Raw genomic sequence first — 23,449 nt, 5'->3', positions numbered from 1 at the left:
CAGCTTTTGGTTCTGTTGATTCTTTGTATAGTCTTTTTTGTTTCTACTTGCTTGATTTCAGCTCTGAATTTGATTATTTCCTGCCTTCTACTCCTCCTGGGTGTTCTAGAGCTTGTAGGTGTGCTGTCAAGCTGCTGACATATGCTCTCTCCTGTTTCTTTCTGCAGGCACTCAGAGCTATGAGATTTCCTCTTAGCTTTCATTGTGTCCCATAAGTTTGGGTATGTTGTACCTTCATTTTCCTTAAATTCTAAGAAGTCTTTAATTTCTTTCTTTATTTCTTCCTTGACCAGGTTATCGTTGAGTAGAGCATTGTTCAACCTCCATGTATATGTGGGCGTTCTTTCCTTATTGTTATTGAAGACCAGCTTTAGCCTGTGGTGGTCTGATAGGATGCATGGGATCATTTCTATCTTTCTGTATCTGTTGAGGCCTGTTTTGTGCTCAATCATATGGTCAATTTTGGAGAAAGTACCATGAGGTGGTAAGAAGAAGGTATATCCTTTTGTTTTAGGATACAATATTCTATTAAGTCCATTTGGTTCATAACTTGTTAGTCTGTGTATATCTCTGTTTAATTTCTGTTTCCATGATCTGTTCATTGATGAGAGTGGGGTGTTGAAATCTCCTACTATTATTGTGTGAGGTGCAATGTGTGCTTTGAGCTTTAGTAAGGTGTTTTTTTTTTTATTTATGGAGGTGCCCTTGTATTTGGAGCATAAATATTTAGGATTAAGAGTTCATCTTGGTGGATTTTTCCTTTGATGAATATGAAGTGTCCTTCCTTATCTTTTTTGATGACTTTTAGTTGAAAATTGATTTTATTCAATTTAGAATGGTTATTCCAGCTTGCTTCTTCAGACCATTTGGTAGAAAGTTGTTTTCCAGCCTTTTACTCTGAGGTAGTATCTGTCTTTGTCTCTGAGGTGTGTTTTCTGTAGGCAGCAAACTGCTGGGTCCTCATTACGTATCCAGTTTGTTAATCTCTGTCTTTTTATTGGGGAATTGAGTCCGTTGATGTTTGTTGACAGATATTAAGAAATAGTGATTGTTGCTTCCTGTTATCTGCATATTTGGAGTGAGATTATATTTGTGTGCTTGTCTTCTCTTTGTTTTACTGCAAAAAGATTAGTTTTTTTGCTTTTTCTAGGGTGTAGCTTGCCTCCTTGTGTTGGGCTTTACCATTTATTATCCTTTGTAGGGCTGGATTTATAGAAAGATATTGTGTACATTTGGTTTTGTCATGGAATAACTTGGTTTCTCCATCTATGTTAATTAAGAGTTTCGCTGGATACAGTAACCTGGGCTGGCTTTGTGTTCTCTTAGGGTCTGTATGACATCTGTCCAGGATCTTCTGGCTTTCATTGTCTCTGGTGAGAAGTTTGGTGTAATTCTGATAGGTCTGCCTTTATATGTTACTTGACCTTTTCCCCTTATTGCTTTTAATAATTTTTCTTTGTTTTGTGCATTTGGTGTTTTGACTATTATGTGACGGGGGGAGTTTCTTTTCTGGTCCAATCTATCTGGAGTTCTGTAGGCTTCTTGTATGTTTATGGGCATCTTTTTCTTCTGTATATATATATTTATATTTATATAAAAAGACCAATAATAGCAGTGTGTTATGCATCAACAGCAGCAACAGCTTTTCCAGGTTCTGCAGTCATCTGAACAAAACTGTAGAGACATCCAGCACACTCCATTAAAAAAAAAAAGTAAAAAAACAAAACCCGAGAAAACAGCACAGTTCTGTTACTCTTGTGGTACCTGGCACCATTTTTTTTTTAATTAGCTTCTCAATCATCATCTGGAAAGAAAACATTCTGAGCAACATCATTAAAAACAGCTCTGATAAAGCACGGTCACTACTAAGTATCATAAAGCAGGTACAAGCTATTTTACATCCACAGAGGTATGATACAGTACTGTCCTACATCTATAATACTAGAGGATACAATTTAAAAGGCATTATTTGAGACTTGATTCTACTTTTCCAGCAGAGGGCCCAAAGGATGGTGTGACACAGCTTTGTAAAGAAACATACTCTAGACAGGATTTCCTTTCACTAGTGGCACACTTCTAAGGATTCATTCTCTCCATGAATGTCAGCTAAAACCGTTATTAAAAAAATGAAATATCCCTAGAACAAAACCGTATAACCACCGGATTCACATGAAGATGACCTAGTGGAGACAAGCTGGACCTCACCTTACCAACAAGCTATCAAATCCGTTATGTTTAAACAGTGAGACCTCCAAGGAAGGAGAGGGCATCTTTTTCTTTAGGTTAGGGAAGTTTTCTTCTGTGATTTTGTTGAAGATATTTACTGGTCCTTTAAGTTGGGAGTCTTCACTCTCTTCTATACCTATTATCCTTAGGTTTCATCTTCTCATTGTGTCCTGGATTTCCTGGATGTTTTGGGTCAGTAGCTTTTTCCGTTTTACATTATCTTTGACAGTTGAGTCAATGATTTCTATGGAATCTTCTGCTCCTGAGATTCTCTCTTCTATCTCTTATATTCTGTTGGTGATGCTTGTATCTATGGCTCCTTGTCTCTTCCTTTGTTTTTCTATATCCAGTGTTGTCTCCCTTTGTGCTTTCTTTGTTGTTTCTGTTTCCATTTTCAATTCCTTCACCTGTTTGGTTGTGTTTTCCTGTAATTCTTTCAGGGATTTTTGTGTTTCCTCTCTAAGGGCTTCTACTTGTTTACTTGTGCTTTCCTGCATTTCTCTAAGGGAATTCTTTATACCTTTCTTAAAGTCCTCCATCGTCATGATCAAATGTGATTTTAAATCTAAATCTTGCTTTTCTGATGTATTTGGATATTCAGTGTTTGCTTTGGTGGGAGAATTGGGCTCTGATGATGCCATGTAGTCTTGGTTTCTGTTGCTTGGGTTCCTGCGCTTGCCTCTTGCCATCAGGTTGTCTCTGGTGTTACCTTGTTTTGCTATTTCTGACAGTGGCTTGACTGTGCTATAGGCCCATGTGTCAGGAATGCTGTAGACCTGTTTTCCTGTTTTCTTTCAGCCAGTTATGGGAACAGAGTGTTCTGCTTTCAGTGTTTCTGTCCACTGGCTTTCAGCTGTCCCTGTGGGTAGGAACCAGAAGGGCCTGCCCCTACTTTTCCTGGGTCCCTGTGCGCAGGGAGCCCAGATGGTGCTAGGTGTTTTCCTCTAGAGTCAGAAATGTGGGCAGAGAGTAGTCTCCTCTTGTTTCCCAGGTGTGTCTGCCCCTCTGAAGGTGTAGATCTCCCTCCTAAGGGATTTGGGTGCAGGGAGCTGTTTGACCAGGTCCGTTCAGATCCGGGCACAGTCTGGACTGCAGGGCTCCTGCAGCTTGACTGCCCCTATCTTCCTGTGCCCAGAGGTCCTATACGGTTTCCTCTTGGGCCTGAGATGTGGGCAAAGGTGGGCAGAAGTGGTGGCCTCTCCTGCCCTGCAGTCTCAGGATTTCCCACACGTCTGGGCCAACAGCTCTCTCTTCCATGGTGTTTGGGAGCAGGGAGCTGTCATCTGGGATCAGCGTTATTATTTGTCAAGCTTTGCAGTGCTAATTTGTCCTCCCACTCATTTATCTTCCCGCCTCCTTGTGCTGGGTTTAGGAAAGATATAGCAGCAGCAGCAGCAGCAGCAGCAGCAGCAGCAGCAGCAGCAGCAGCAGCAGCGGCAGCTGGTGACCTCACTGAAATGTGTCCCAGAGAGAAGAGGCTGGGTCTTTAAAATTAATCTTCTTCATCCCAGCCTTGCAGAGAAGAACAATCTGGATTCTGTTAGGCAGGGTGGCAATGAATGCTGGTGAATGTGAAACTCTTAGAATATCTGGGAGGCAAGTTCAGTTGGGTCACGAGCTAGGGAATCCTCACATGCAGGAGAGGTTCTGATGCTGAACTGGGTCAGAGGCCAGGTAAACAAGAAGTCTGGGGGAGGGAGATCCTAGGGGAGAGAAGAGTAAAAACTCCGTGTAAGCAGCTGAGTTTTGAAGGCTGTGAAAACATTGGACAAGTCTGGTACTGGGAGGAGAAAAGCCTTGCACTGTAACAAACTCCACCCAGAGCACTGCTGCTCTGTAGAAAAACTCCCAGAAGCCTTCTAACAGACAGCTACCTCCAGGCAACAGAGCTTCCTTCCGGTTCATCTATGTATTTAGTTCCCAGGAAGCAGAGAGAAATGGTTCCTCTTGGTAACTTAAAGAAGAAAAGCATTACTTTGCTGTACCAGCCTTAGGAACATATGAGTGGCTGTTTCCTAGTTGGTTTTCTGTCAACTTGACACAAGCTGGAGTCTTCTGGAAAGAGAAACCATGGTTGAGAAAATGTCTCTAACAGATTGTCCTATAGGCAAGTCTGTAGGGCATTCATTAATGATTGATATGGGAGGGCCCAGATCTCTAAAGAAGGTGCCACCCCAGACAGATGGCCCTGAGTTCTCTAAGAAACCAGGCTAAGCAAGCTACAAGGAGCAAACCAGTAAGCATCCTCCTCCACTGCTCTGCTCTTTCTGCCTTGAGTTCCCACCCTGTCTTCCATGAAGGACTGTGGTGTGGAAGTGTAAGCCACACCTCTCCTTCCCAAGTTGCTTTTGGTCATGTGGTTTCTCACAGCAGTAGAAGGAAAAGGGAATAGTGAGAGTGAGGTCAGTAGAGACAGAGGAGAGATGGATGGTACAGGGTAGGGCTGGGAAGGCGCTTAGAACAATGATGTCTGAGAATTACCCAGAATTTGCCACAAGACATTGGCACACAGACTCAACGTTCTAGTGAAACCTTAAAAACGATTAACAGAAGGAGATCCTCCCTAAACTCTGCAGTACATCACCCACCAGAACACGTTAGCTGGGCAGACATGTTTACATGCTGAGAAGGAGTATCAGTGAAAATTCCAAGTTCAATGAGAATGTATTCAGAAATCTAAAGGAAAAATCATAGCCTTATTGACTGGATGCACAAAAACCAACATGAAGGGCAAAATCTAGCAACCATTAGCAATAAAGACTCAGAATGGAGAGGGAGAATCTTGAGTTACTGTGGGAAACCTACAAACTCCCGCAGCTAATGTGCTACACGTTAGTGAAGAGACTGAGCCCTTCATGCTATGATCAGGGCCAAGGTAAGGACACCCTCTCACAGCTCCCTCTCAATGCTCAATGGAGCACCTGAAATCTTACATTGCAGGAAGGCCAAGAAGAGGCAGTAAAATCATGTAAAGCAGAGGGAGGAAAGAGAGCTCTTCCTTCTCAGGGAAGCCATGGTGTCCTACTGGGAAAATCCAATGCTATCTTCAAAAAAAACCCAAACCAATAAATTAACAACCACCCTGCAAAGCCATCCCTAGAACTAAGGAGTAGAGTTACAGAATAAAATAATAATAATATATATGTATTATTATATATAATAATATATAATTATATATGTATAATAATAACACACATTAAAATTCAATTTTACTTATAATCACTTTGGGACATACAAAATAGTTGCCTTGGTACTAAAAGAAGAAATACTTACCTGGAATACTTACCTATATATCTAAATTAGATTATAAAATTTTAATGCAGAGAATTACAAATTTCCAATAAATATTAAAGAATATTTAAGTAAATGAAGAAATATACTCTTTGTGGGATAGAAGGCATATAGGGTAACTATGACATTTCTTCCCAAATTTATATTCAATCCTAGATTTCACATACTTTTTATTTTTAAAAATCTCACAACGAATTTCGGTAATATAAACAATATATATTTCTAATAATTAAATTAAAATTAGAATCCCTAAAGCCATGTTTCAAAGGAATGAAGTGAACCTGATTTTAAGATTTATTTATAGTAAACAATTAATATACCGTAATCAATGCAATAGAGAAACACAGAAGACCCGGAAGTGACCATGAATAAAGATCAGCTAAGTTTGTCAGTGTGTCAAAGTAACTCATTGGAAGAAATATTCTCTCAAACACGTAGCTCTGGGTAACTGGATATCTCTAGGTTAGCGACAAAGAGTTGGGATCAGTGAGATAGTTCAGTGAGTAAAGATGTGTCTTAGTTAGGGTTTCTATTTCTGTGAAGAGACACCATGACCACAGCAACTCTTATAAATGAAACATTTAATTGGGCTGGCTTATGCCCAAGAGTCCATTTTCATCATGGCGGGAAGCATGGTGACACGCAGGCAGACATGGTGTTCAGGAAGGAGCTAAGAGCTCTACAACTTGATCCACAGGCAGCAGAAAAAGACTGAGCGCCACTAAGGCTGACTTGAGCTTCTGAGACCTTGAAGTCTCCCCTACCCCAATGTGACACTCTCTAACAAAGACACATTTATTCTAAGAAGGCCTATGGGGACCATTGCATTCAAACCACAGCAAGATGGTTGCCACCAAGGCTGATGACCTGACCCTCGGGCTGAAGGGAGAGAGCCGACTCTCCCATGTTGTCCTCTGACCTCCACTTACGTGCCATGTTTCAAACACATGCATACACACACACACACACACACACACACACACACACACAGAGTATAACAGTAGACAGGCAAAGGACAAGAGGGCTTGAATGCAAAGCCTTTTTTTTTTTTTTTTTTTTTTTTTTTTTTTTTTTGATGATGCTAGGCCCACAGCCCTTAATGGTGTTGCATCAGACATTAAGTTTCATGGAGGATGGAGGGCACACATCAGCCAGACCACAGCACTGGACACTGTCAGTGGGTGTGTTGGCACTTAATTCCATAGGATAAAATTGATCCTTGGCTGCTATCAATTTACACCCATCCGGACGTTTAATTTGCATTTTCGATGACACATGTAATTGTTCAGTTTTCATGGGTCTATTCACTGTATCTGCCTTCCTCTTCCACTCCAAGCCTCCCTCCCTCCTCTGTGCCTGCCTGTCTTCCTCCTCTGAGCCTGCCTTCCTCCTCCATACCTGTCTCTCTCCTCCATGCCTGACTTCCTCCTCTGAGCCTGCCTGTCTCCTCTGTGGTGTGCCCATCAGATCTATTGCTTGCTTTGTTATTGTCTTGTTTTTATGACCGATTCGTAGCATTTCTTTAGACAATTTGAATACTGGTTTGCCCTGTCTTTATTATTTTAACTTTGAAAATATTACATTTATTCAGGGGGTAGTGTGGATGGGGATCATGCACCTGACACACAGCAAGGAGTGGAGGTCAGAGGGCAGTTTTCAGGAGCCGTTACTCTCCTTCCACCACATAGGTCCTAGGGTTCAAAGCCAGGTCCCCAGGCTTGGTGGCAAATGACTTTATCTGCTGAGACATTTCACAGACCCCTCCCTTCTTAACATTCTCTGTCATACCTTAATATTACAGTTGCAAATATGTCAATCTTTCTTTTTATGGTTAACCCTTATATGCCTTGAAGATTCCTTTTCCATTCTAAGGTCAGAAAATGTTATTTTTTTAATCTCCCTCTAAACATTTGAGCTTTTTTGCTTTTCTCAGCTAAACCCTTAGTCCCGTGGAATCAATCTTTGGGTATGATTTCTTCTTGGCTGGGTAAGTTTTTCCAACTTTCATGGGAGCTCTGATATCTTTTAATAGCTTAGTGAAGGAGAAAAATGAAGAGAGAAACCTCCTCTGTAACAAGATTTGGGAGGAGGGCTGGTTCTCCCTTAGACACCCTGCAGAGGAAGTGTGTTGAAGTGAGACAGGTGGCCTTTGCTTCAGCCAAGGCGGGCTTTCGCAACTAGAATGCTTGAGCAGCACATATTAAAAAAGGGAAAAGAAAGCAAGAAAAAATGGGGGATGGGAAACGAGCCCTCCGCCACTGTTTGAACTATGGCTCAAGTCATTTAAATAGTCTACTTGGTGGAGGAACAAGGCAGGCCTTTGTGAAGCCAGGGTCTCAGGTAGCCTAGGCTGAACTTGAATTTAGCTATGTAAATGAAGGTCTTCTAGAGCCCCTCATCTTCAAGTGCTGGGGTTACAAGTCTGCACTGCCAGCCTTGGGTAGCAAGTTTGAAAAAGGATTCACAGGTCCCTACCATGATAAAGCTCAAGAGTAGAGGCACCATTGTATGGTATTCAGAGGACGGACTATGCCTGAGATGGGAACTACCACTGGTGGAGGTCAGGAGACCTGACCTGAGTCTTGATTTCTCACTATCTCACTGTCAAGGTGTTAGTGAAAATTTCTTGGCCCGGAGTTATATTCTGTGTCCTAAAAAGAACCCTTCTAGATGCCTTAAGCAAATGTACTCACGTATTCTCAGGTGGCAGCCCAGGGGCAGGCAGGGCAGGCCAGCCCAATGTGGAATCTCCTTTGGTTTAGGTCTTACAGAGTGTGGCTTTTGTCAAGTAACCTCCATTCACAGAACTTCCGTTGACAGGTCCAGGAGCCACGTGGGCTCACTTGCTCCTTCTCAGCTGAGAGCTTCTGCTTTGGACAACATTAGGGTTCTGGAGGGAGAGACGCAGACTGAGCACTGGGGAGGCAGCCTGCTACATCTGTCATGGTCTGCTTCCAGCTGTGATGTCAGCCCACTCTGGCAGAGCCGTCTGGGTGACAAATGAAAGATGGAAAGCAGGGGAAATTCACACACTGTAGACTACATTTCATAACCGACATGGGGTTCTGAGTCATTTCCTCAGAGTGAACCCTGTGCGGATAGAAAATTCTAGTGAAGCAGGCCTGGGAAACAGTCCTCACCTAGCCTTGCTCCTCCTGGCTTCAGTAACTGACAGTCCGAGGGCTAGTCCAGTGTCTTTGTGGACAGCATGCTAAGATGTCAGCCCTCCCCTCTTGTTGAGCCTTATTGTGGGGAAAATGTGTGGATTCTTTTTCATAATTCTCCTCTCCCCCTTCTCCTCCTCAAAGAGCCCCAAATGCCTCCCCATGTCATTTTTGTGTAAGTTAACTCTAGCCTCGCCTCTTGGGCTAGCTTCAGATTAATTTAGGTCATTCACAAACAAGGAGTTACAGATCAGCCTTGAGTGACACTGGGCTAGTTTGTTAGGACCAACGAGGCTGACATTGAAATATGACATGGTCTGAGAACCTGCAGAGCCAACCTGCAGAGAAGCCCATGGCAGGAGAGCCACAGAAAGTCAAACAGGAAAGCAAACCTCTGCTTTCCCTACCTGCCCTGACTCCTGTTTATTTTATTTGTTTTTCCAGCTGAACGCACCAAAATATTTCCTTGTATTGATTTTTATGTGAGTGAAGTTAAATTGAACTCTTCATTGCCAATATATGATTCTCAAGAGACAATTCCTATATTTTATTATTTTAAATAATTTCTGTGTTTTGACAATATATTCTCTCTCTCACTACCTCTGTGTGTGTGTGTGTGTGTGTGTGTGTGTGTGTGTGTGTGTGTGTGCGTACATCGATATATAAATAAGTTTATTTTGAAGTTGATAGTCCTTGGCTCTTTCTGAGTCCTTGTTCCCCTTAACACTGCGTTGTCTGTGTAGCATCAGCCCAAAGCACCTAAGACAATGAAACGCCGGGCACTGCTCTTTGAGGAGACCGTGCCTATGACACCCACCCTGAGTACTTTAAGGCAATTGCTGGAAGGACTGAGCTTTGATTCTTTTCATGGGTGTGTTTCCTGCTTCCTGTTTGCAAAGACAACGCCAGAGACAGGAGCTTTCTCGCTGCTGCTGAGCGTTCTGGTAACAGGGTGACTGACCATGCACAATTTTAATTACAGAGCCGCAGCCCACTGCTGAGAGGACCTGCCTGGGCAGAGCAGCTCCGGGGCCTGAGGTGCTGGGACTGCACACAGTGAGTTCTTTTCCTGGATTTTAGTCTGTGTAAATTCTGATTTAAAACACAAAGATGTTTATGCCCGTTAGATGGCTGGGACTTCGTGTTTGTATTTGGTAAACAGCACTGGCTTGTGCCTGTCCTCGAAGCTTTGTCCTAGGGTGTCCATTGCCATGGTTAACGGGAGGAATTTATACAGTACCAAAAGCCAAAGCTGGGCATTCGTTGGAACTTTCAGAGGAGAAAGGAAAACTATTCTGTTCTGCGGTACCTGGTTAGAAGGGAACCTCACTTAAGTGTTGAATTCAGGAAAACAAAAGCAAGTCAAAAAAAAAAAAAAAAACCAAATAGGAAACAAGCAGTGAAGTAGGAGCCTGGGTATTGCTTCCTAGAGGAAGGCGTCCAAACCTCCCTACTCCGCATACTTGTAATGGGAGATTGAATCTACTGTACTGCGAGTGCTGGAATTTGTTTCTGATTCCAAATAGTTCTAAGAATTTCTTTCAGTACAGCTAGGGTCTCACTGCAATAATGAGCCTCCTGCTGAGGCAGGGGCATTGTCACTTTCCTAACTTGTTGATGAGAGTCCCAAAAGCCATCCCCTTGATTATATAGCAAACTGGCTTTTCAGGAAGAGGACTCTACTGGTATATGGGTTTCTTGGGAAACTTTCAGAATAAGTTAATGGGCCCAGACGAGAATCAGCCAAGATTGGGATGCAAGTTAATATGACATAGGTGTTGGGGTGTGTGTGTGTGTGTGTGTGTGTGTGTGTGTGTGTGTGTGTGTGTTGGAGTCAAAGCATCACTATTGATTTCATGTGCTCTTGGACAGTTTTGTGTGAGGAGAAAATGGCAAAAATTAAAATAAATGAGGCCAAGATGAATATATACATGAAGTTGGCCTACAAGGATGGATGTCAATCTGAAATTTTTATGTGAAATGACCTTCTTTCTTTCCCCTTTGGTCTTTCTGATTTAAGCATTAGCTTATTCACACATCTGATCTGCCTCTTCTGGGTGAATGAAAATTCTTTGATCCAAGTTTGATAGGCCAGTCCCTTGAAGGAAACCTGTAGGACGGTACTGAATTGCCAGAAGTCTTGCTCGGATCTAATGGCCTTCTCCCCGCTGGCACTGGCTCTATTGTGTTTCTCCTGGAGGCTGAAACAACTGTGCATTTAAGTCCATTAAACACAGCTGGAGGTGTTTTCTCTTCTTGTGACAAGTGAACTGCTTATGGGTGTCATAGCACTAGACGTCTTTCTGACGTCAATCTAAACCATCATAGAAAATGTGTGTTGCCTAAAGACAGCAGACAATGTGTGAGACCCAACATAGGCACCCCACTCTTTAAATGTGGGGGCATAGAGAAGAATCACTCTATTAGCTTCTAAAGTTTTGTCTTTGCTATTTGTGACAGGGTTGCACTATGTAGCCCTGAGTGGCCTTGAACTCAGAGTCCTGCTCAGCTTCCTGAGAACAGGCACTGGCTTATTCTTATCTCTCTGAGCGTCCTCATCCCCTTTGTGCGTGTAGTCTCAGAAGACTCTTTAGTGTAGATCTCTTCCAGAGTGGACCTAAAGAATGTTCAGCTTGCTCTCTGGTTGATGTGGGGAGATCCCAGAGATTCCCACATGTAGCATCTGCCACGCCCAAGGAAGACTAGGTAGGTGAGATTGACAGGCAAGCTCTCAAAGGAATGAAGGAGGCATTTTTGAATGGACAGCTCTTGGCTAGAGAGAGCAGGGGAGCAATCTAAGGGGAAAGTGTCTGTTCTGTGCAGATGTAGACCTCTTACCTGGGTTTCTCCAAAAGAATGGCAAGTTAGCAAATCCTCCCAAATTTTGTGGGGTTTGGGGAATTTTGTGTAAGAAATTCAGACACAAAGAAGAATTGCCTTGAAAGTAGGAAAACTATGTGTAAAGAAGTTACTGTACATGATGCAGAGAGAGTCGAAATTGGAGGTCTCTATAGGGTCCTTCATGTCATAGATTAGGGAGCCCCATGGAAGCAGGAAAGGAAAGATTGGGTCAGAGGGGATGGAGGACACCAGGAGAATTTATCAGCCTCCAGACTCAGCTCAGCTGGGCTCACATGGGCTCACTGGAGCAGCAAGCATTGGACCAGCATGAGCATGCACCAGGCCCTCTGCATATGTTATAGCAGTCAGCTCCGTGATTTCGTGGGACTCCTAACAGTGGGAACGGTTGTATCTCTGACCTTTTTGGGACTCTTTTCCTCCTATTGGGTTGCCTTGTCCAGCCTTGATGGGAGGGTTTTCACCTTGTCTTGTATCTTTGTTCTGTTTGGCTGTTGTCTCTTGGAAGTCTGCTTTTTTTTCTGAAGCAGAAATGGAGAGGGAGTGGATCTGGGGGAAAAGGGATGTGGGAGTGGAGCTCGGAGGAGTGGGGGAAGGGAAGTTCTGGCCAAGATGTATCGTATGAGGGAAGAATCTATTTTCAATAAAAAATAAAGATAAAAAGGAATTACTTTAGAGTTAAGTCCCTGGACAGCCCGCAGCTTGTACACTAACATTGCGACAGTGATGGTCTAGCTTTAGCTCTCTATGCAAGGACTGCTTCTTCTGGAGTTCCAAGAAATTGCTCCTATCCCCCAAGTCTCCCCAGATAACCAGCTTCTCCACTACAGAATGTTATGAAGAATTACACGTTTTTCTGCAGTGGGTTTCTTTCTTTTCCTCTATTTTCATTAATGACCACTTCCCTCAGGAAGGAAAATCTTAGGGACACATTATATCCTGCACAGTAAGTCACCAATGATTTTAAGGTGTGCCATCAAATAACAGCTTTTAGCCTGAGGACTCGCCACATGTTATTTTCATTGTCCCATAAATGGTCCTATGTCACAAAGCACATATTTTCCAACAGACTGAAATATCCATCATTCTGAACTAATAATGGAGAGAGATTGTCTCTGAGACAGAGTACACAGGGTGCCAAGTATTCAGAAGACAATTCAAGTTCGAGCCTAGACGGTTACTGACCAGTCACATAATTGAGTCTAGGTCGGCCATTCTCTACCTATCATGCATGAAGTTCCAGAACAACTAATACAGTCAATAAAAACAAAAACTGCCTTTTCTTCAGGACATACAAGAAGCATAGAACAGGGGCAGCTAATTTACTAGCTTTGTTTGTAACAAGTTTGTAACAAGACGCCCTGGTGTTGTACAGAGAAGGGAGCATTGCTTGAAGCTCATAAAGGCTCATTTCAATAATGGGTGTGTGTTGACTCAGCATCCACTAACTTGAGACCTCGAGAAGAATAAATGACGCAGTACCACCCACTTGATAGCAGTGCATGTTCCTAGAAGTGCATTTTATTTACTCATTCAACAAGAACTGGTTGACCCTCACTACGTGTGAGGCACTGTGGCAGATGCTGGGGACCAGGAAGGTATGACTTCTGCCACCACTCAGTAAGGTGGGGCTATCCTTTGGCCCTTAGATCTCCCAAAAGGCCCATGAAATGGAGACAGTTCCCATCCCATTGAACTATTTATTGACAGGTAATAGTGCTTTTATTGGGTAGATTGAACTAGAGGAAGTCAACGCACTGTGGGCATGCTAGCCCTCCATCCCTTCTTGATTTCCAGATGCCGTGAGACAAGCAGTTTCTTCCAGTATCTACTCCTGCCATGTTGGACTATCTCCCCTCGGGCCTAATTGAGCTCATCTGACATCTCTGAAACAATGAGCCCAAACCAAACCTTTATTTTCGGTCTGTTATTGATCTCAGGTGATTATCACAGTGATGCAAAGCCAGCGCGGATATCTCAGCAGGAGGGAGATAGACAAATAATCACATGGAAACATTGCGCAAATGCATTGAATGTTGCAGTGGGGATTGTGGGGACAGAGAACTGTGAGCCTATAAACATGACATCACACCCAGCTTCCCCGGGGGTAAGAGGAAATGTGTTCTGTGAGGGTTCTGAAGGTGTTGGCTAAGATTTGATAGGAGGATAGAAGGAAGACAAAGCTCTGTAGAACCTTGCCCATGGCCAGTGCTCCTGTAAAGCAAGAGACCATGACGTCAAGACTTGATCGATGTGAAGAGGATGGATGAGCACACAAGCACGAATAGTCTGTGATGAGGGACTCTACTATTTCCTCTCCTTGTTGTGGGAATGAAAGGAGCTCACAGTGGCCAACAATTCTGTCCGTTGTAAGAATTCCTTCCTTTATTCATTCACTTACCCAGCCAAAAGAACATGAGGCCAAAAGACCATGTTAGCATAGGCATTAAATTCTGGTGGGATGGGATGACAATAAACCAACACAGAGATATATAAGTTCTGTGGCAAGTTTTTATTTATGAATATGTCATCAAAGAAGTATGTAGATAAAGATTAAATATATACAGTACTGCATTGAAGTATGTGACTCCTCTGTTGAGTAAACTGTCCATGTCCGAGCTGTCAGGAAAACACATGGATGCTCTTAGCAGTCAAGTCAGTCAGACGCTGCAGAGAACTTCTAGAGAGACAAGTAAAAGAGGGAAGGTGAGATTTGAACTTGTTTACTCTTGATCCTGAGGACAGAATGCAGTTACTGTTCTCCTTATGCTCTGACACTTCTCTCTGGAGGGGAGGGGGCAGGACCAGGGGACAGTGCGAGTCTACAGGGAAACAATCCACCTATGAGACCTGAGGAAGAATAGAGAGGCAGAGCATTTCGGACTCTTCTGTTTCCTTTTATATGGATAGAGTAGAACTTATTAGACATGTATGTGGTTCCTAGACTTTCCCCATTCATCCCCTCCAGACAAGGCTTGGGTCTCACAGGCAGTGGACACATTTAGGGAAAATCATACTCTCCCCTTATTCTCTAAAGCTGTTATTTGATGGTGTATCTTAAAACTCTCTGTGCTCATCACTGGGAGAGCCACACATCCCTGGAGCCCTGTCTGAGTGAGCCCCAATTCTGCTGACACACAGGAACTTAAATAAGGCACATTTAATAAGATCAAGTCTCATTTCATAGGTTTGCAGTGAGTCTGCCTTCTCTGGAGATCTGCTTGACAGTTCCTCATGACAGTTGACCTGGTTGACACAGGTCAGTAATCTCATCTATCCAGGAGGCTGAGGCAGGAGTATTGCAAGTCCAAGGCTTGCTTGGTCTACAGGAAAGGATCCCTCCTGGCAATGCTTGGATATAGACATAGATGGAGTCAAGCCAGGGCACCTACGGGGGGGTCACAGGGATACAAAAGTCAGGCTTGATCTAAGGGGTTCATTCTATCAAAGGGAGGCATAATAGCAAAGCGATCAGGAACATCAACCTTTCAGACTTTCAGAGGGTAGGAATCAACATGGCTAGGTCAGTAGTGGTCACTGTCTTAGCATGGGCTGCTACAAGAAAACACCATGAACACAGCAGGCTGTGAACAACAGAAGTTTACATTTTACAGTTCTGGAGGCTGGGAAATCTACAGTGAAGGCATTGGCAGATTCTGCATCCAGGGAGAGCCTATCTCATGGTTCAGAGACTGCACCTTTGCCAGTGTTGTCATGGAATAGATGGGTGACAGTGTGAATGAGTTTGTGTGGATAAGAGGGTTATGGTGTATAGTACATAGGCTATGTGGTGTGGTGTGGTATGTGTGTGTATGCATGTGTGTGTGGTATATGTGTGTGGTACATGTCTGTGGTGTGTGTGTGTGTGCATGTGTGTGTATGGTATATGTATATGTAGTGTATGTGGGGTGTGTGTGTGCTTGTGTGTGTGTGTGTGGTATATGTATATGTAGTGGGGGGGTATGTGTGTGTGTGGAGTGTGTGTGTGGGGAGGCTGTGTGTGTGTATGGTATATGTATATGTAGTGTGTGTGGGGTATGTGTGTGGGGTGTGTGTGTGTGTGTGTGTGTGTGTGTGTGTGTGTGTGGTATATGTCTGTGGTGTGTGTGTGTGTATGTGTGTGTGTGATGTGCACCTTTTTTTCTCTCACTGACCTGGAACTAACCAAGTAGGCCACACTGATGGGCTAAACAATAAATCCCAGGGACCTTCCTGACTCTACCTCTTAGCATTAGGATTGCATGTGTGTGCTACCATGTGCTCTAAAGAACACACATTTAAACTCAGATCTTCATGTTTCATGTCAAATTTACCACCTGAGCCATTTCTACAGTCCAAGTGTATGCATGTGTTTGTGACCACTTTTTATGAACACTACATCTCACTGATGAAGACTCTGCCTTTAAAATCTAATCATTTTCTTCAAATCTCACCACCATGGGGCTAAGATTTCAGCATATGAATTTGACCATTTTGAATCAGTTTGATAATTCCGTTGCAGGAGCTGCCCTGGGCATATAGGTGTTGAGCAGCATTTCAGGGACAGTAGACTATGACCTTGATCATGACACCTCTCTCTCAAATGTCCCCTGAGAGGGACAACATCACCCTCAGCAGAGAATCACTGCATTGTTGTCATATCAGTGACTCACTGATGAATTTTAGCTTTGCGTCACAGGTACATGGCGAATGTGTCTTCAACAGTGCAATGTATTTACAGTCCTGTTCTTACAGCATAATCAAAAAGAATATAACGAAACTAGACTTAGAAGACCACATCATCAGGGATTTACTCACCCAGCTTGTGAAAGGCTAACACAGTAACGCACCTTCCAGGGGGTCATGAGTACGCTCGAGAACCTTAGTCTATTTGCTGCCGTCTTAGGGTTTTAACGTCAGAATTTAGAACTTATGTGTGGTTCTATTATCTTTTACAAGATAGACTTTTGAGAATTTCAGTGCCAAAGAAGTCTTTGACTCCAATGCTCCCACGAGTATCCAGCCTTTGGGTAACATGTACAAACACATTTAACATGAGATCAATTCTGGTTTTATAGGAAGCTACAAACAACGAGGGGCTCAGGGAAGCCACTCTTGTGTCCTCTGGTGCCAACGCTTGGCATTTTCATGTAAGTTATTATATTACAATATATGTATGTTGATTTAATCTTCCCTTAATATCTCATGGTTTAATCAAAACTTCTGAAAATGAAAACACTGTATTTTGTTACTATAAAGCTAAGAACTGGCATTTCAAAGTCACTTTAATCGTATATGACTAGCTCTCCCAAAGAGGTATGTTGCCATGCCATTGAGCCCACGAAAGGCTTCAGAATGTGTATGTTTACACAGGCATATGACTAATATATGGTACCATAAAGAAAATGACTACTTAAAAAATTTTTCCCATGTGGCTCATATGAAGCTAGAACAGTTTGTAAAATAGAGCTGTCTTCTGTATTGCTGTCATGTTCAGGGTTGTTTAAGGATCTACCTTCTAGAAGACTTTATTTTTTAAAAATTTTTAAAGATTTATTTATTTTTATGTATATGAGTGCTCTGTCTGCAGGTACACCTGCATGCCAGAAGAGGGCATAGAACTCACTGTAGATGGTTTTGAGCCACCATATAGTTGCTGAGAATTGAACTCAGGACCTCTGGAAAAGCAGCAGCTGTTCTTAACCACTGAGTCATCTCTCTAGACCCTCCCAGAAGGTTTTGAGTACTCTGGGCTAGTGCTTCTCAAATGCTCTATGAGAAGGTGTGTCTTTCTGACCAGGACCAACACTTAGATCCTCATGAAAGCCAACAAGCAATGTTAATAGAAGCCAAAACACTTCGGATCCTATTGGTGGCAGGAAGCCACTTGATCACACCTCTGATATCACAACTTCCATGGGGAGTATTGATGTGCTTGTCTTCCTCTGGTCTAATGGAGCTGGTCCACAGGCCATGTTTGAAGTAGCACCAGCCTGGACAGATACCTAGGCATTCCTTTGTGTCATCATGACCCAGTTCCTGGCCTTGCCTGATGCGTAAGAAGAACCTTGGCCATACACTGAACTGAGTATTGTGTAGGTAGCAGCACCTACTCTAAGAGTCGTTTTTCAAGTCTTGGTCAAGTTTTAGTGCCAATGGAATTAACATGCCGTGATTACAACAGGGGAAAAATGACACCGTACCACTTACTGATTTTTTAAAATCTTAGTCTACAGTAAAAAAATTGAATACAAAGCATACACCTCATAGCAAATACCACCCGATCAATAATTTAACTTTCTCTAACTGTATAGTGGCAAAATTTCACTTAGTTTGAGCTGGGGTGGAACCTGGTGGTCGAGTACTTGCCTAGCATGCGTAAGGATCTGGTTCACTCCCCAGCACTGGAAAAATAATCCATGTAATTCAAGTTCACTTAATTCAAATAGGTGGAGCTTGAGAGAAATCTGAAATGGCTTGTTAAATAGCCATGTTATTTGAGATGAACTTCCTAGTGCAAACCTGAAATTTGTTTTTAAACTTGGGATACACTGAAGCTCTCGAATCTAAGTTTATTTCCTAACTGGACTCTTACAGGGTTAGATTACCATCACCTACTGCCATTTCTACTGGAAGAAAATACATTGGATAAAAGTAACAGAATGAAATCTTTGACAATATGATTTAAGCAGGAATTCCAAAGTTGTCAATTTCTGACTAGATCAGGTCAGCAGCTCTATATGGAACAAAATGGTGGGTGATAAACTGGTCCAAGGTGCTCCCAGCATCAACACCTTTCTCCCTTACATCCGTAGCATGTGCTTGTTTCCATGGGGAGGCATTTGAAGACCTTCAAGAATTAGCAGAGAACTCTCTCTAAGACATTTACCACTGAGCTCTTGAGCATGCCTCAGCCAGGGCACATGGGGTAAGTGCTTGGGGATAGTGCCATTGCCTGCCAGGGTAGATTGTTTGCAGATGAGGCAAAATATCTCATCTGCATCCAGATGTAGAGTCTCCCATCTTGTTACTCATAGTTATTATGATAAGGACTGAAAGTGCAAGGCCAGACACATCCCAGTGCAGCAGCACCGGCCATCAGGATGCAGCGGTGTTAGTGTCATCTGGGATATCTTTATTCCTTCTCATTGGATATTCGTTCTTGGCTTTATATGGGATTAAGCAAAGTGCACTGTCTATAAATTAGGCATCACTCATCACAGATAGAGATCAGCCCTGAAGCTGGGATTAACCCCATCCAGGACCAAGGACTATGCAGAAGGAGAGACAAAACAAAACACAGTAGCAGCAACGAGTCAAAGCACTTCCGGAATGCCTACATCCTGTTTACGGTTCTAATTTTCACTGCTGTTGTGTCATGGTGGTGATGTCCAGTAAGTAGTCAAGAGGGAATTCTGGGGCAGAGAGGCTGGAAAATAAACTCACAGTGAACTGATGGGGGAGATGGGATCAGCAGGAGGAGAATATTTTGTTTATTAATTATTTGAGAACTTCATACATACATACATACGATGTATTTTTATTATATTACCTCCACTTGTCTCCTTACCTTCTCCGTGATCATCCCTCCACATACGTCCCCTACCCCAACCTTTCATCCTTTTAAAAAAAAAACATAACTCACCAAATCCAGTTTGGACTGCCCGTATACTTATGAGTGTGAGATCATCTGCTGGAGCATGACTGACCTACAGGGGCCATGCCCTTAAAGAGAACGGACTCTTGGCACTCCCCCACTGGAAGCCATCACCTTATCAACAGTTCCTAGCTAACTTTGGGGGTCTCACGAGCTCTATCTTCATCCACAACAGAGTGTCGACTGGCCTCGCCTTCTACTGGAAACCACGCCTGCTATGCATTCGTGAGTGGAGTCCCGTCCCATCCAGAAGACAGTTTTACCATGGTCTTCCCTGACCTCTGGCTCTTACAGTCCTCCCACCTCTTCTTCCAGATGATCCCTACGCCTTCTGAATGGGCCGATATAGACATCTCATCCATGACTGGGCACACCACTGACACTGTCCTCACTCTGAGCAGTTGTTGTTTCTGAATTAATTGCTGTTTGTTGCATAAAGATGATGCCTGAGAGTCCCAGGAATCTATTGTCATACAGATATGAATTTAGAGGAAACTTTAACCTATGTCCGTTTAGCAAAATAGTCATAGTAAGTTCCTCCTGAGGCCTGTAGGTGGACTGGTCTTTAATAGAAGTTTATTGAGGAGGCACAACCTGTCTGAAGGACATATTGTCTGTGCATCAGGCAATGGCTGATGCCTCCTGCTGAGGTAGAAGCTTCCCCAAACAGGGTCAAGAAATGAATGAATTTAGAGTCCAAACATGCTGACATCTGTACCGAATTCTTCCACTTTCTAACTGGAGTTCAGAGCAAATGATTTACCTTCTCTGAACCACAATTCTTCATCTGTGGCTAAAAACCACATAGTCCCTTCGTCATAAAGTTATGGTAGGAATAAGTGAGATCACGTTAGGGAGAGTGTCCAGACCACTTCCTGTACAGAGAAAGCCCAAGTTAGCCATTATTAATATGAAGTTATGTTATTTATGTCATGATGCAATAATAATAAAACATTAACACAGGAATGTGCTTAGCCCGGCACAAATTTAGATTTAAGGTCCCTCAAGAAGAGCTGGTTTTCTTTTTCGTCCTTTCTATACTTTTACTGACCACTTTGTTTTCTGTCTCTAGTGCCCTTTCTCTTCCACTTAGGGACACAAGAATTTTTAAATTCAGTAGGTACAATTGTTCAGCTAAGACCTTCACTTGGACTAAAACAGATTCGTGAGAAATATTGAATGATGGTCACCAGGCTACAGCTGCCCAAATAAGTCCTGGAAACCATTCCCACATGTATTCTATCATCCTGAGCTGCTACTGATTCAGCACTGGGACACCGATGCTTTACAACTCCAGTGATCAAATACCTCACCGTTGTTAAGATGTCAGCCTTCCCAATGGGAAAGATTTGTGTCTCCTTTTACTCAGTGCTAACGCTCCAGTGTCTAGAGAGCAACCATGCAAGTCCTTAAGCTGGTTCACAGTCCAATCTCACCCACCTAGAGTTGCTTCTCTGATTTGATTTCTCTTAAATCAAGCTAAATGTCCCCAGAAGGCTAGGCCTTGCTGGAAACCAGAAAGACTCATTCAGCAGCAGTGATGTGATAGTGGGTCTAGAATGACTAAAGGTTGTCTTTAAGCTTTAGCTCGACTGCTCTTCACTGGGACAATACTGGGACTAATCAGGGTGAACGGTTAGCCTCCAAACAGTAAAGAACGGACCAGTGCTTCCAGTGGGGGACTTCATGGAAAGGCTGTCCTTGACTAATTGCTTAATCATTCAGAAGTGATGATTTACAGACTTTGTCCTCAGTATGAAATTGTGAATTCTAACCCATTGAATCATAGGGAAGCAGCTGCTTTCCCACCCTCTGCTCCGTACTCAAGGCTTCTGAAGAGAAGGAAAGAGAGCCATGGCTGAGCCACCTTTCCCCGACTAACTCATTCCCTTAAACAGTTTCCCAAGCCTTAATCACCTGAGTCTTAGCTTCATGATTTTTCACTGTATCACATTCTATTTCTGCTATTTGTGTTTGGTTGTTTGTCTTTCCCATTAATTAATTTACTTGTTCAATTTACATTCCAATCACAGGCGCTCCCACTCCTGACCCCCTCCTCAAATATTCTCTTCCTCTAAGCCACCTCCCCTTCTCTGAGAGGGTGGAGGCTCCCTCTGGATACCCACCCCACCCCCACAAACTTGGCACATCAAGTCTCTGCAGGGGTAGGCACATCCTCTCCCACTGATGCCAGGCAAAAGACACCAACCCACCCGTAAGATTTTCAATCAAAAATTTGTTCTGTCTATGAGAAATGCAGGGACAAAGATGGAGCAGAGACTAAGGGAACAGCCAACCAATAACAGGCCCAACTTTAGACCCATCCCACAGGCAAGCACCAGTCTCTGACACTATTAATGATGCTCGGTTATTCTTGCAGACAGGACCCTCCCATAACTGTCCTCTCAGAGGATCAGCCCAGCAGCTGACTGAAACAGATTCAGAAGCTCACAACTAAACATAGGATGGAGCTTGAGGAGTCTTATGGCAGAGTTAGGGGAAGGATTGAGGGCCCCGGAGGGGATAGAAACTCCCCAGGAAGACCAACGGAGTCAACCAACCTGGACCCTTCTGGGTTCTCAGAGACTGAACCACCAACCAAAACAGCATGCACAGACTGGACCTAGTGTATCCCCCGACAACTGGAGCAGAGATTATCCTAAAAGCTGATATCTATGCTATTTTTAAACTTAATATCTAGGGCTGGAGAGATGACTCAACAGCTAAGAGCACTGGCTGCTCTTCCAGAGGACCTGGGTTCAATTTCCAGCACCCACATGGCAGCTCACAACTGTTTGATGCCAATGCATATTAAATAAAATTCTTAAGAAATAAACTTAATATCTCTTTAAAAAGACTCACTTCCTCTTTATGCATTGACTTGACATGTGTCCCACAGAGCACTTCCTATGAACTTGCCAGTTAAATGTGCCAATTCTATTTTTCCTCAAGTACATTAAAACAAGAACACTGCTATGCGTCACCATGCAATCCACCACTTAGATTGGCTTCTGGTAACACTCAGGGGATGCAGGGGATGCAGGGGATGCAGGGAAAGCAGGGGAAGCAGGGGATGGGATTCCCAGAAATCTTCCTGCATCCTCAGTGCTTGATAACCTGACAAACAGTCTTGGCTTGAAAGACAAATTCGGTGCCACCAGCTAGCAATGAACTAGATTCTTTTTCTAGCGTCCTTTGATGAGGCATTATCATAATACAGATCCGATGGACTCAGGCCCACACATTCTCAAGAGTTAGCTATATTTAAAGAGTAAATGCTTAAAAAACAACCCTCAGAATTTTCTGAATTACAGAGGAGTTAAACTGTCTAGGAACATCTTCCTTGGCACACAGCTGAAGTAAACGCTGGCAGAGGGGCATAGCCCTGCTAAGACTTGTGTCCGGTCTCCTCTGCAGTGCACTAGGCTTTTGCAGGGGCTGGTAGAACTTCCATGATGGGGAGAGAAGCACTGTAAGGATCCAAGTTAACTGCCCAGAGAGCAGTCTTGGAGAACCTCTACCACTTTGCATTTTCCCAGACTTTTCTACTTACTGTCGCTATGGTTTCCCGACTTTTCAAAGGCACAGGGACTGATGAGGAAACTGACTGTGGGCCTCAGAGAACAGACTCTGCCAAAATACAAGAACTTTGTTAACTGCCAAGAACGCCGTTGGTCACCCTTTCCGGGAGGAATGCAGGGAAACCTCAAGAATTAAATTCCGCTTGAAGCACATGGAGCATAGTCTCATATTCTGTTCTCCTGAACTAGTGTATTTATAATGCGCTCTTGGTTTCATTCCAGTCTTGCAGGGATGCCCCCTTGACATTAGACTGGCTGGTGTGTTCCTAGATACATTATGGACACTTCCCTCTCTCCTTGTCCGTTTTGATCAGATCATTCTTACTTAAGGTCTTCTTTCCTCATGCATCTCCCTTCTTCATTTAACATTTTAATGACCTACTCATTTGTCTTGGGTGTATGAAGCTTTGACCGCAGTTCCATACATGTGAGTACTGCATTCATGCACAGTGCTTTGGACATCAGAAGAAGGTGTTCTAGCTCCTGGAGCTGGAGTTACAGATTGTTGTGAGCCACCATGGGGGTGTTGGGAACTGAACCTGGATCCTCTGTAAGAGCAGCACATGCTCTAACCACTGAGTCATCTCTCCACTCAACCCACCTTACTTTGTTTTGGTCTAAAGCAGACCCTCGAACAAATTTCATTTCTCCAAAACTTTCTTTTCGTAATAAATGGAGTTCTTTTGGCTTTT

At 43.3% G+C, this 23,449-nt stretch overlaps 1 protein-coding gene across 8 annotated transcripts in view; it reads left to right on the top strand.

Moving 5' to 3' along the window:
* Window positions 1–23,449, top strand: part of Ncald (neurocalcin delta) — a 432,081-nt gene that overhangs the window by 246,874 nt on the left and 161,758 nt on the right. For 4 of the 8 annotated variants that reach the window (XM_008765456.3, XM_063264157.1, XM_039079786.2 and 1 more), the window contains one exon: window positions 9,664–9,737. The exons of 3 other annotated variants lie outside the window; for them this stretch is intronic. The gene's annotated coding sequence lies outside the window, so the exon portion shown is untranslated. Of the gene's footprint in view, window positions 1–9,663; window positions 9,738–16,597; window positions 16,670–23,449 lie in introns of all 8 variants that reach the window. One more of the 8 variants, XM_063264159.1, reaches the window with a different exon arrangement.

Source organism: Rattus norvegicus, chromosome 7 (genome assembly GCF_036323735.1).
Source record: "Rattus norvegicus strain BN/NHsdMcwi chromosome 7, GRCr8, whole genome shotgun sequence".
Classification (NCBI taxonomy): Eukaryota; Metazoa; Chordata; class Mammalia; order Rodentia; family Muridae; genus Rattus; species Rattus norvegicus.
This window is presented reverse-complemented; position numbering and strand designations above follow the sequence as displayed.